General features: G+C 34.4%; 1 long non-coding RNA gene across 1 annotated transcript in view; it reads right to left on the reverse strand.

The window, feature by feature from the left end:
- The window catches only part of LOC116172576, a 129,398-nt gene that overhangs the window by 47,066 nt on the left and 67,621 nt on the right, over positions 1 to 14,711 (reverse strand). Inside the window, exon 2 of the long non-coding RNA XR_004145704.1 lies at positions 2,120 to 2,177. This is a non-coding gene — a long non-coding RNA (uncharacterized LOC116172576). The remainder of the gene's footprint in view (positions 1 to 2,119; positions 2,178 to 14,711) is intronic.

The raw sequence follows: 14,711 nt of genomic DNA on the forward strand, positions 1-14,711 counted from the left end.
CTTTCATTATTTAAAGGCAGCGACCCAAATATCTTTTATTGTCGGAAGGATGATAATGTTCTATTAAATAATAAATCTCCATTAAGAGTCGCGTACCCAATTTACTTTGATACCTTTTTTCGCGTCATTCAAATTACAATTTACGCTCTTTAACTAATTTCAGTTTTCTTTGTATTATAATGCCGCTTTCATGTACAAATTTGTTCATAACTTCGAGCATACCGAATCCAATTCTTTAAAAATTCAGTTAGCTGATCTTTTTCATTTCCTGGTCGCAGTCTATTGTAATAATTAAGGTGTCAACTTGTTTACATCTTTCTAAGGTACGTTTACGATACATTTGACAAATTTATCGCTAGTTCGGTCATAGAGATACCGATTTTCAAGAGCAGATCCTTTCAATAAATATATTTTGCAAAAGAAAAAAATTTGTAAATTTGACATGTGGAAATAAGTGCCACAATTACAATTAAAATTATCTGGCATTGGTAGTGTAAAAGACACTAACCAATGAAAAATCAGATATCGCCATTTTGAAAGATAATTCGCCATTGTGATCGTGAAAAAACTACGAAGCCATCACGAGGGGGGGATTATTTTAGGAAAACTTGGGCAGATTCGCGTTTTGGTATAGAAGGCGACCAGTATGGTCTTCATGGATTCGCGTTTTAGATTTGAAAGCAACCATGAGTTTTAGTCCCGATACAAATAAAGGGATTGTAGTCGTTTTAGATTTGAAAGTGACCAGTGTTAGTGCTGATACCAATAAAGGGATTCGCGTGTTGATCGTTGGGGTGACCAGAGATTTTCCCGTTGTATCAGAAGTGACCAATTTAAGGTCATTTTGACCGGGAATCGTATTTTCTAACATTTACGGTAAAGAATGTCAGTTTTATTTGGTGGAAGTGTATAAGAAATATTACATTTGGATATCAGAATGAAGGTTTTCACCTTAACGTGAACAATTTCCGTGCGACGCATCGTAATTGTGAAGGAACATTTTCGTAGTACTAAGAATCTAAGTATACGGAGTAAAAACAAAAACTTTCCTCTTTTTGGTAAAAAATCAGTAATATCAGCAGTGTGATTTACACAGTATGCAATGAATTTACACCAATTAAGAAAAAACTTTTTTGGTCATTAACAATACGTAACAACCCCCAACGTTTCGTATCACATAGTCATTTCTAGATACCTAATCTTGGCATTTACAATGAGAGAAAAAGATAAAAAAAGTTCTAACATGCAATATGAAGGAAAGAATTAAAATTAAGTATATCAAAGCTGTAGGAATCCAAAGCTTTAAACCACAGCTTAATGTTGTTTTCAACCGTGCCTTAAGAAATTATCCGTTCAAATTTCGCCGTAAAGTTTTGAGTTCAAACAGATGAAACTTCAACAACTGTAATGTGAACTTATATCTTAATTAATACTTGACATTTTCCAAATATACGTGCGTTAATATTCTTAGCTTAATAATTTGTTTTGTTCAACTTTCACTAATTTTCGTATTAATTTTGCACTTGTAAATGTACAAAGTTTTAAAATTGCTTTGTACTTAAATACTAAAAACAATGTACACAGATCGCGTTCTAAAGTGTTATTCAAGCGAATTCAATTCACCGATCTCGGAAAGCATTGTATTTGAAATTAAATGGAAGTGCATTATCAAAGCGACAATTACGGAACTATCAGAAGAATAAAAAAGGAGGAAACAATTACAATACAGATCGATTTGTACTAAAAAAGTATCAACGATTTTTCGCTAAAGGAACAAATTCAATCTAAATCTGTTTCGCTTGTATCGCCCGAAGGAAATTTCGATTGACCATGTCATATATATTGTGTCTGGTTCTGTTTAAACTCCAGGCGATGTCTGCGTATGTATGATCGAACATCAAAGAGTTAATTTAATTAGACGATAGAAGGATCTTGTTAATTAACTGACTCACGGATTTTGATTACTATTCGACGCCTACGCAAATAGACGACACTGGCCTGTCGGGCACTGACAGTAAATTTAAATCAAACTATGTCTCTAAAAGGTGGTCTTTGTGCGTAGAAGGTTTACTGAGTGAGTAGAATTTGGGAAATGCGTTAAACCGGAAAATTTTCTTACCTTCAATGATGCAGTGGATAGACCCTTTTACGGATGAATGGAGCTTCGTTGATTTATTCTGGAAACAACAACGATTTTTAGAAATGTAATAAATAACGGAAACTCTAGTATTTGATTAAGAAGATGCCTTTAAAGAGTGACTGAAGTGGAATCGCTAATGCTTATGTGAATTTAAATGAATTTTAGTCATATCGATTTTGCTAGCTACGAGATGCCATTTAGATGCAATCTAATCCACAATGTTTCGTCGTATTGTCACTTTCTATGGTTCTCTGTTCGACAACTTATCTCGCTTTCATAGACATTAAAGTTTCAGCATGAAAATGTCAATTCTATACTGGATCGGATCCTAATTCCTAATAGTTGTACGGATCTTTACAATAAACAAAACTTGCCATATAAGGGAAAGGTCCACCCAAAAAACTACACCTCTTGTTGCTTGGATGGATCTCGACGAAACTAATGATAATACACAAGTAGGTTTCCACGGTAAATGGCGGATAAATTCCTGATCATCCCAACCTTCATTGTTATGGGCTACAATTCCGAAGTCACTAAAGAAACCACTGCGTTCGTTTTAAACTTTGAGGACTTTAAAACTTTTTAGAAATAATGCAAGAACTGATTTGCTAAGAAATGAGTTTGAACTGTTCACAATATTATCTAAACTTTTCTACTTTCCGAATTCAACGACAATGCTTATTTTCATAAAAAATCGATTACGGTTATCCTTTAAGTAGTTGGCTAAGACTACGTTTCGAAATTGTATAATAATTAGCTGGCAGTCCAGTATCTCTCTCAGACAAAAGCTTATTATAATTAGTCGTGAACAAGGAGTACAGGGTTAATGGAAAGTTTTGCCATTCATTCCCATCGCAAGTGTATAAGAAAAAAATACTCGTTTTTGTGAAACATCAAATCGCTAGAATCCTTTCAACCTTTGAATTTCTCCTTTTGTTTGTAAGGAAAAGTGAAAGTTCAGCTCCTGAAATAAACAGATAAAAGTTATATTTATTTAACATATTCCTTAGCGGTTAACTTTTCTTTAATATGATAGCAATTGTTTTGTAGCCGAGGGGCAACTCCAAAAAACCGGAGATAAAATTTATCTTAACTGCACACCGCTAAATAAATGTTATTGTTATCAGACTTTTACAAAACTTATTTCCGCAGAGATTTGTACGACTAAATTGCACGCAATTTTTATTAGCTTCTCTCTTTTACTTTACTGTTTTTGCAATTAATATAAAATGCTTCTAACAGCACAAATTAGCTACTCCTTTTTTTCTGGATGTTTTCGTAAAGGAAGAATAAAGGAAATTAATTCCCTTGCGCATGTAAATACCGTAAAAAGGATCGTGAAATATAGCCCTTTTGGTTGTTAGTTAAATAGAATATAAATAAATAATTGGTGTAAAAACGTAACTTAATTTTTGCAAATTCGTTTTTCTGTTGCAAAACGTGTATGATGGGGTATGCTGAACGATAAGCCGTTATTTGGCTGATTAATGAGATCTGTTCTTTATAGCCCCAATCGAAATAGGCAAAGTTATAAAATATGGAACAAAGTTATTGGAAACAAAAAATTGTGTAGTGTGGTCCTTTCTATTTCGCCCCTTGTCTTAGTCTTAAAGATAGCAGCAGATCTGCGCTTAAAGCTAATAAATTCCATGTCAAACTGACTGCGATGCTCGAGAAGGCAATGCAAAAAATAACGGGAATAAATGATAAAGATTAAGATTCATAACTAATTATACGATGACACCAACTAGTTCGTTGTAGAATCTCGGAGTAAAAACGTAATAATGAATCCCGAAAGGCAGGACCCGTTTCTAAAGTCTCTGTATGCCTAAGGGGTTCATTCTAGCTTGGCTGATATCCAGTATAATTAATAGCAATTAATCATACCCCAAAAGTCCCGCAGCCATGTTTTTAGTAAAGGGCCGCCCGTAGTATTATCAACCTAATATCTGCACAACGATTTTGCTGCGTCAGTAATTATAGCCAACTTCCTAATTTACAGCAGGTGAGTAATGGAAAAGTGTCAAAGAAGCTCCCATACGACGCTACTGATGTAGCACTTTCAACGCTTTTATCGCTTAATATAATTAGCATTAAAAGGAGGGGAAAGGTAATTTAATTAGCATCTTGTTCCGATGCGTAAAATGATTGATGTAAATAAATAAAGGGCGGGATAAAAGATTCGTTTTCGACTTTTTTTGCTGTCGGAAGAGCAGATTGTTTTTAGACAAAATAAATGGAATCCGACATGAATGGTAAGATAATCTAATTAGACAGAGCACAGAAAGGTCATGCCCGGGAAAAGAAAACGAATACTAATGCAGTGTATGTTTTTCTACAAATTTAAAGGTTTTAGTTGTAGATTTGATGCGTTTAGTTGCTAAGTTACTTTTATAATTAACCAAAATGTTTCCCAATTAGTTCTGCGTTACAGCAACGTAGTAAGCAATATTTGAATTATTTTGGAATATACTACACAATCTCCTACAAAGTTGGATAGATTGGTATTTAATTGAAATTTTTCCGAATTATTATGGAACGTACCTATACCATAAACCAGCCCCTGATTCGTCTAATTCCAGAATATTCGACCCAAGGAAATCACGTTCTAGGTCAATTTTGCAACCAAAATATATGCCCTAATTTGCCCTTCCATCTCAAGGAAAATTCTTCCTAAAGAAAATGTGAGGTAGCATTTTTTTAAGATTCGCATTATTAGTCAGTACCTACTCAATAAAGAAGAATCGAAAATTTCTCCAAAAAAGAGTTTCTTTAGGGGAAATTTCTTTTGGTGTGGGGTTCACTGAAGAATTTCTTCTGTAGCTGGCGTGAGGGAAATTCTAGAGCTTAGGTGAGCGAATTTCTCTTTTTTCTTGGAGGCGAAGGGACTATCGGGTGTCCTTTGCGAAATAAAATCTGCCAACACATCATTTCCACAGTTGCTATATAGTGTCCAGGAGCCTTGCCAACCCTCATCGGCGTCAGAGCAGTTATTCAGTATTTATCTCCATTTCTTCGTCTTATATCTCGAACTTTTGTCCCTTTCCTACCTCACAGGTCTCTTGGGCTTGGTCTTCTGTCCCTGTTAACAGTTTCTTAAAAATACTTTCTCCGCCGTTCCATAACTGCTCCTTCTCCATATTCTTCAATACCCTACAGAACAGCTTTTGGTTGTCTTTACTATTGGTCTCGATTTTCTCTCCAAACTTCTGCTAACATTTTTCTTTTGCTTCCGCGACCAAATCTTTTATCCTTATTTCCCTTTTGTATTGTTCATATACATCTACTATTCTATTTTGTAGTTAACTCATCCACGCTTGTATTCTTCATATTCACCCCTGTTATTTTCCTTATAACGAGTTGTTCATATTCCTTGCCGTTTCGTCTTCTTGTAGTTTAAAATTTTTAATGGTTTCGTATTCTTTCTTTGTTTTTGCAGTTTGTACTTGTTTCGCTTTATTTCTCGCGACTATCATATAATGGTCGTTACCTATATTTTGTCCTCCTGACTTTTACGTCTCTTATCTCGCCTCCTTTCGATCAGTATGTTATCTGTTATTGATTTTTCGTCCTTTTCCTTGTGAATCTATGTATGTCCTTGTGGCTATAGAAAGTATTTACTATTATTAGGTCGTTCATCATGCTTCTACCCACTCTTGCATTAAAACCTCCCGCCACGTAAACCTTTCCTCTACTGCTCTCTGTCACCAAGTTTAAATTGTCTCAAAATTTGTTTTTCCTTTTCACCTTTTCGTTTTTATTAGGCCCCTGCGTACGGGCTCTCATTTGATTCATTATAAACAAACGAATTAACGATTCAAGATGTCCGTCTTAGTTGCCTTTTTATAGACGTTAATGAGTTAAAGAAATTAAGGGAGGGGTAGCAAGAATAAAATTTATTTAGGTGGTCCACGGAAGTAGGTACCAACCGTGTCGGTCGCAATTAAAAAAAAATTTAAAAAAAAGTGTTTTTTTAAAAAACACCATAGAATTCTTAGTAAAAATTTATTTTCTAGGTTGAGGGCGAGACCGCACTATAGTACGTTATCAAGGAACTGGAGCATGATTCAGTTTTGAGTCCCAGGAGTCTTAACTACATCGGAAAAAGTATAGTTTCCTTTATTTCTATTATGATCTAATATACAGTGTGTCCCAGGTAGAACGTACGCCATGATACGCCAATTTCCGAGTCTATGCGCCAGTTGAAACCATATGGTCCATACTTTCGAAAAGCAAATCTTCTTTATCTTCGTACACAAGGCATTTCCTTCTGCAGCCGTTGACATTCTATTTATCACTCAAGAAAATCCGCAACTGTATTGGCCCAGATGGAGCCAATTGTTTATAATTGGCCAAAATTCATAAATTTATGAACTAGGAACAATAATATTAAATTACTGTCTACGGTCGTCCATTACATGTCTTTTGTTGACTCTTATATGTCATTAACATTCGTATAATCGACGGTCTTTTTTACTCTGATCTGGATTAATTTGTAATAGGACTAATATAGTAAAAGCTAAAAGTAATTATACTAGCTGTACCTGTTACAGAAAAGTGAAAATGATCCAATTTAGTTGTCAGTCGGCACAAACCTTTTCATCTCCATCTTGAATTTATCACGATATCTCTCTTTACGACAGAAATAAAACGTCACTCCATCGGTATTAACATAGCTATCATTCCATCCCATTGTGCGAAATGGTTCGCCTCTGGTCATGAAAATAATTTCCACCATTCTAGTACAATAATAATGTTGGTGCCCGTGAGCTGAGTATTTCCAGATCATTTCAAGGATGAAGCCGCAATATGAAACTGCCGCTTACAAAGAAAACGTCCCGTAAACGTCAACGCATTGTTTTCTTCTTCCAGTTGTGATTTATAATTTTCCTGTTTCATTCGCGGTGTATTGTAATGTTGCAACCCATTTCTCCGTAATCGCTCCGGCATCAATAATAAGCCCTTGTTACAAGTAGAAACTTTTTAGTGCGTAAAATAAGGCCCTTAATTATTCATGTTCTTACTTAACCAAATTGTATTTTATTGGCGAGGGGATGATGTCTTGTTTATTTTACGGTCACAGTAATTGCGGCAGAAGGGAACATCTCTACACAGGGTATTTTCAATTTCCATATAGATGGAGAATTGTAATAATAGAAAGGAATGTCGTGCGTGAACAATTTAGTGGAATTGCGTATGATAATAATCTCACATAAGCTACATGCTTCAAATATATTCAGCTTCTTAGAAGGAAATTTGAGTACGTGCGCGTATCTTTAATTTTACGCGAATAACCAAATGCTACCCTATCCTAATGTCTTCCCAACGTGTCTATCAATCGATAGAATTTTCATGGTTTTCCTCGAGCTTCTTGTGATACATTAAGCATAATTAATTAGAGTTCTCGAAGAAAATGTTTAAAAACATATCAAAGCATTTCATTTGCATTTTCTTATCATTATATGAAACCATTCCATGCCCAAACCTCCATTTGAATCTGAGGCTCTCTTAGTCGTTGACCGAGCTCAACGATAAACTAAACTGCATTTTTACCAATACCATCAAAAATCGTGTAGAGAAGAACTATGAAAGAATAGTCCAGTGTGGTTTTCTGTATTTGCATAAAATTGTTTTTCCCGAATCTCTAAATATCTGTGAGTAAGGGATCTGTAGAAATCTCAAGATGGTCTGTAATGGGGTTATGAAGTATCAGTGAGGCATTTCCGCAAAATTGTTGTGGAAAACCTTTGGTCAAATTGTCCGACCTAATTACAACAATCACTGCAACTGTATCGGAGGAGTACTATCTCTAATCACCACTGATTAAAGCTCTTCCGACCTCGAGAGGACCCTATTGGCCTTTGACGAAGGCACCGGCCTTAGACAGCATTATCATCTCCCCTCTAAAGGAATATCTGAGGACTCTGAAGCTGAGCAACACCCTCCAACATGCATGCCAAAAGGCACGGTCAACGGAGAGCGCTCTTAATAACCTTATCTCTAAAACTTTTTATAAAAAAAAGCTTTATAAAGATTTGTGGTGAAGACTAGGAAACATTCAAATTGATTATGACAATCAGATCATTATTTGTTTTAAGAGGTTGTTTTGGTTGCATAAAATTAGGTGCTCTTCAGAAGCGATTGTGTCTTTTGAAAGTAGACATAGGGAAAAACAATATAGTTACATAAATCCCTAGTCTAATTCTAAATAAATCACTGTATATCGTAAATAAATAACAATACAATCGTATTGGACACGTATGATGCGAAGTACTTTAATACATTTACATGAATGATGCGAAAACTTCATTTCCTTCATCAATTATTTTGCAGAATACCGTAGCTTAAGCTAAATTCTTATCGGTAGCGTTCAACATGTTGACTCTTAAAGCATACAATAAATTATGAGAGTTTTTTATCATTATAACCGTAAGAAGGTTTACGTACTCTTTACTAGCACCAAAGCTAATGGTCTTAGGAAAACTAATTAATCATAATCCGATATTGAAAGATAATTTTATAAAATTGGTAAGGAAGAACTTAAGAAAATTTATTAGTAGACGTAATCAGAAAATTAGTTGGCACTTCAGTAATTAAAGTCCCGGTAACTTGATAATACAAATTTTCCCGGTTCTACAAGTTGCCCGTATTTTAGAAATTCTCGAACTAACTTTAAATATAACCAGAAGGGTTTATTCGATTCAGAAAATGCCCTCCTAATCTAATTATTTTTGATTAATAGTTGTACAAAGATACAAATTCTGTTATTTATCAACTTCGTAACCGGCCCGCTTTCATAATCTTTTAATAACGTTCTCTACATAAGAAAATTAATCGTAACTTCGTAAAGTTGATATTAATTAGCGCCCCAAACATTCGGTAGCCAAAAAAGGATTATTGTAATTGCAAGATAAAATTATTTTCCCGTTCTCGGAGGTTCATGTTTAATATCTTTAACATATAAATTTTCTTTCGGAAATGAGTAAAATTTATAGGCCTTTCATATGACACAAAGCTGATTTAAATCCTAAATTATTAAATTGAGTTTGCAAACTGGTAAAGTCTTATATAATGGAAATTAAAATTAGGAATTCAAATTGTTTTCATTCTGAAACAAATAAATGTCTTAAGAAGTACTGAAATCTATAAATTTTCATTTTACCTAAAAGATCCCTTTTAATGATGTATTCAGAATAAAAACCATTGCATGCTGGCGTTCGGTTTTAAGGGCTTTTAATTAAGTTTCATTTTCATACCGGGATTTGAGGCTTCGCCTATCTTCAACTTTACGTTTTTAAGTTGAAGTGTAAGGTAAATGTTCCTCTTCGCAATATTTACCTTGTTACCGCGTTGGCTTTATTGAATAAAATAATTTGAGCGGACGTACGAAAAAGGTGTAAATTCGAAAAAGTATGGATTTGTAACACTAATAATCCCCTAATAATAGACGGCTCAACCCATAAAAAATCGTGAACCGGATCGAGCCTTTATAAAGTACTTTTTTGTTTAGTTTTAATTAATTTTGATACCAGGAATGTTGTTCTTTTTGGTTAAGTTGTGCAATATTTCGAAGAATCCGTTCCATCGTAAAAATATCCCTTTATTTCTCTGTATAATAAGTAGTCAGCTTCCGATGCCTATATTAATAGTGCTGAAAGAGTCTCGGAAAAACCTTCTAAACGTTTTATTCCAAAATCTTTCAGTACCCGTCAGAACTGTTAGGGTCTTTTCAGAATTATTTTTACAAACCAACTGGGGTTCTCGATGTATTGATTTTAGATCCTTTGTTGAACCTTATATAGGAACAAATTAGTGAACTTTTTATTGCTTTTGTAGAACCTCTATGCTCCGAAAAGGACCTAATAGTTCTGGAATAGACCTAGAAGTGTGCTCTCCGGAAAACTTGATGTCTTTTGAGAGCTTTAAAAATCCTTTTTCAAAGAATTCATCACTTTTATTCACAATTTCTGGTTGTGGAAGGCCATTTCGGGTGCTTATATGCGTTTAACGGCTCATAACGTTATTTCAGAGCATTATGCACCCAAAGTACTTTAAATAATTTTTAAGGGCTTTTAGGTTACAAAGTCCTATAAAAAGCATTCAGGCCATTTACAAAGCTGTGTCATTTTCTAGGAGCGCCGCCTTTCGGAGTTACGAAAATTCTTTCCAATTTGCTCCAATCTATTCTTTCTGGAGGACTGCAGTAATATGCCCCATTTGCAACCACCGGTATCCGCAGTGGACTAGAAGTATACCTAAGGTATTTATTCAAAAACTTTTCCTTTTTTTGGAAAGATTTGTTAAATTAAATTAAATAATTTATTTTATAAATCTGGGGGATTATTTACGAAATAAACCCCAACTTAGTTAGTTTGATTTGAATTTATATTTCCGTATTGGTTTTTCTTTTTAGAATTGTTTGAAGTTTTTGTATAAAATTCATCGCTTTTTTAAATTTGGTTTAGGTGTTTGACGTAAGACACATCTTGTCATTGCGATAAGAAGTTTTATCAGGCGAAAATTAATTAACACACGTGTTTTATCGACGATAATAAGTTACAATTACGGTGTAATGAAGCGCGTTTCATATTACAGAAGTGGGGATGTTTGACCCGTTCCGTCGTTGATTGACGATTTATTTGAAAATGTTTAAGAATGAATTTCTTTTATGGTGCAAGTGGTGTTTCTTTAAATACTACAGCAAACGCGGCTGCTGCGGCTGTTATGTTTCACAACGGTTGAAAATCGTGTTTTCCGGTTGAATGTTAAATCTGGGTCCGGAGCACTCATTGTAGAATAACTGCCTCCCCCTCCCTTCCGCCGTATCTAATGGGGCTCCCTGGGTTACCACTCTGGGATTATTTTCATTTTTCCATTCTGTCATACTTCTCCCTGAACTTTTTCTATGCGTTAGGGTGTTAATGCCTAATCAGACGCTACGAATCGTACTGCTAGTTTTGGTCTGGTGAGCATTTCCCTATCCGCCACCTGGAGAGGCGCCCGATGAGGGACTAGTAACCCCCCACGAGAAACATTGGTGATGGGAAATGGAACAACAAAGCAGAATGGAGATCAAGGTTGAAAGAAGGAACAGCGGTGACAACCGTAGAATCCACATAATACATAGCGATATTCATTTAGAAGTAGACTTAGGGAATTTCCTATGTATAGTTTTAAATGACAAATGCTCTTCTGAAGGACGCCTAATTTTATGCAACCAAAATAACTTTTTAAAACAAATAAAGATATTGCTGTCATATTAATTAATAAATTGGAATATTATTGCTTTGGCTTCCGTATAAAATTTTAAGATTCCTTTACTTTGATGTGGTATCGAGCGTAGGCGACCGACAGCCTACGTACGGGGTAATGTCCAAAAGTCTTCTTTCATGTGTTTCGAAATAAATTTTTGTTATTCTCAATCAATTAATTGTGTATGTATTTTGAATTCATTGTGCGACCCGGACGGAGTTTTCATATGAGATTTTTCTTTTCGTGACCAAGATTTATTTCAGAAGTTAGTGCCTCCCAAATTCTTATTTAAAATTCAAAATTAGGATTTTTCATTGTATCAAGAGCCGGGCGTCTACCGGGAAAATAATTACAGTTTCAATTTTGATTTATTTGAGCTAACTGGACAGGTATTGTGTGAATAAAAGTATTAAAATAATAATTATCATCCTCAAAGGGACACAGCCTTGTAACTGAATTGCGGTTTTCAACCAAATCTCTTTACAAAATTAGACGTTGGATAATTTAAATAAATTATAGAATGGACGATTCTCAGGCGAATATATCCCGCAAGTCTATCTGAAGTAGTTAATTGTATTAAATTTGTTTCTGTTTCAACGCAAAAATTAAATAAAATTACTGGACTTGGTATAAACGCTATGTGACTGTATAAACTAATTTTACTTTAATAAGAAAGACGTAGGATTTTTTCTACCAAAAAGTCAATAACATTATTGCTAGAATGCTTCAAATTGTCACTGGTTGTCTTCATTAGAATTCAGCAAAAGTGGCACTAACTTTAGCGACAACTTTGAGATATCTAACTTGGCATGCAAAATGTAACAAATGCGCTCAATATTTTCCCGTACAGAGGATTCGGTCTTTAAAAGAATCATTAGCACGATGTTCCTCTGGGTACGTTCTTCACCTTTTAGGCGAGGTTTAAAACGTGGCAGGTGGCAACAATCCACATGAGCGTTTGCTGAATCCTTTTACGAATATCAACTTTATCAATTTCATCATTTTCCGCCCCTCACCGTCGAACAATACACAAAAACAACTTAGAAAGCTAAACCACACAGTAATGTGTTTATGACATCTTAGTATGTGTAGCATGAAGGGATTGGAACGAAGCATTGCTAAATTAGAACCCAAGACTGAAAATAATTTTGGAATTGCAAATGAAAAATGTGGTTGATTTAGACGTTTAAAATGAATTGGCAATATTAAAGTGAATGTCAACGTTTTAAAATAAATAGCCTCGGAAAAATCGCAACAACTGAAAACAAGGGCTGTAAGTTGCGATTTGTCTAGCAATATCTATGTCACCACTTTCAGAATTTACTGAAAATAGTGAAAATACTTCGAAATAGAACTTGAAACTTTACAAACACCGACGCGCACTTCATCACCTCACGTAATATAATAAATTTTCTTAAACTTCGTACATTCGCCATTTGTTTTTGGGAAGAAATAATATTCTCGAGATTTTTAAGGAAAAAATTTAAAGAGTTACATCAAACGATATATCGAACATTTCGCAAGCGAACAAAGTTATTTGTAGTGCGTTTCAGTAAAATCCCAAGGCAATATTTTGTCAAATTCAGGAAGGGACCGATTTCAAAAGATCAAAGCGTTCTATGATCCCTATTGAATCTTTCTTTATAATACAAAGTGAAAGTATGGAAGTAAACACCTGGTATATAAGAAATTGTTTCGAATATAGTTGACTTCTTTTAATAAATAGTTATAGAGTGGAAAAATAATTGGATTTTTTTCGATTTGCTGATAAATGACTGCGAAGTCGGGCTAAATTGAGCGTGAATTTTGTTACATCAGCTTTGATGATAAATTTTATTCCCTCGTTAATCGGTGCGTCGTTGGAAACGATTTTTATAATAATCGCATATTCGGTTAATAAACATGATATCAACAAATCCATGAGCCGACTAGGGCTCAATTTTACGGGACGCCCCTTCCTTGTAACAGGTCGAGCGTGGTTTGCACTCGTAAATGGATTACCGGCTGTTGGCTTTTGCAACAGCCTCGTGGAGATTTTTGCTTAGAACTATTAAAATTTATGTTCTAACCTTCCTCCTCGCTGCCGTATCTCATCGGCAAGGAAATTATTATTGGCCTTTTATAATACTTCCATTTGCAGTCATTGATCTGTGAACTGCTACTATTAATTTTCCTACGAGTAATAAGAACGTTGCCTGACGTATTTGCTGCGAAATGAGCTTTTTTTACGTAGGACCACAATTTTAATCTTTAAAGTTCTACTTACTATGAAACATAAATTGCATAGAACGTTTTTTTTAAAGTACTGTCTATATATACAATCAAACAATACACACTAAACGGGCGTGAAAGGATTTGTGCATATAGCAGTGCATACAACTTTCATTACGTTTAGTCACACTAAAACCGTTTTATATGTTGGTATTTGGATTAGTGTAATACACATTGAAAGGTAGTCAACTACAGCGCCGTGTAACAAAATTGACTTTAAACATCAACAAATGTTGACCCTAAATTAAACTCGAAAATAAAGAAATTCACATTAATTTAGCGAATTCCTATTAAACTCGACTTATTACTTTTAGTTACTTACTACTTATCACTTTATTAAATTCGTCCACCAAATTTAGGTAAACTTTGAATTCAGGGAATTTGTAATTTTCTCAAATTTTGAGCATATGGTCAATCAAAAATTTGCTAAAATATTCCAAGAGCTAGCAGTAGAAAGCGTTTTATTTTATTGGGTCATCCAAACAACAGTGAGTGGAATTCTTGAATTTCTACAGAAAACATAAAATTTAGCAGAACTCTTATTACAAAAAACTTCTAAATTGTTAAACTAACTTTAATCGAAACTCAAAACCACGGTTCCTTAATTTTCTAAAGGTTTAAAGTTTTCTGAAGGGAATAAAAACAGACTTAGCTACTGTTTACCCAAAATGTTAAAGAAAGCTTAAAGTGTATAGCCGTACCTTTAAGATCTTGACAAGGAGCAAGTTTTCCAGCTCTCAAAAGGCGACAGACGCCCTTCAATGTAGGGAAAAACACCCCTGAACCAAACCATGAGGACCGTATAAAAATCATACATCAAAAAATTCCTCTTTTTGTCACTACTTCAGATATATTATATATTATATTAGCAGACGATATTAGAAGAAATTCGACGATTTTTTTAAAATTGAAACAACGGATTTATTTACTTTTGTACGTATATCGGTGAACATTTCGAAACGAACCAACTTGATGTCCTTAATTTTATGTTGTTGTATAAGGTGCAGGTGAATTCTTCTATAATTGCAATAATTTCATTATCCAATTC

This window comes from Photinus pyralis, unplaced genomic scaffold (genome assembly GCF_008802855.1).
Source record: "Photinus pyralis isolate 1611_PpyrPB1 unplaced genomic scaffold, Ppyr1.3 Ppyr1.4_LG5, whole genome shotgun sequence".
In the NCBI taxonomy this organism is placed as follows: Eukaryota; Metazoa; Arthropoda; class Insecta; order Coleoptera; family Lampyridae; genus Photinus; species Photinus pyralis.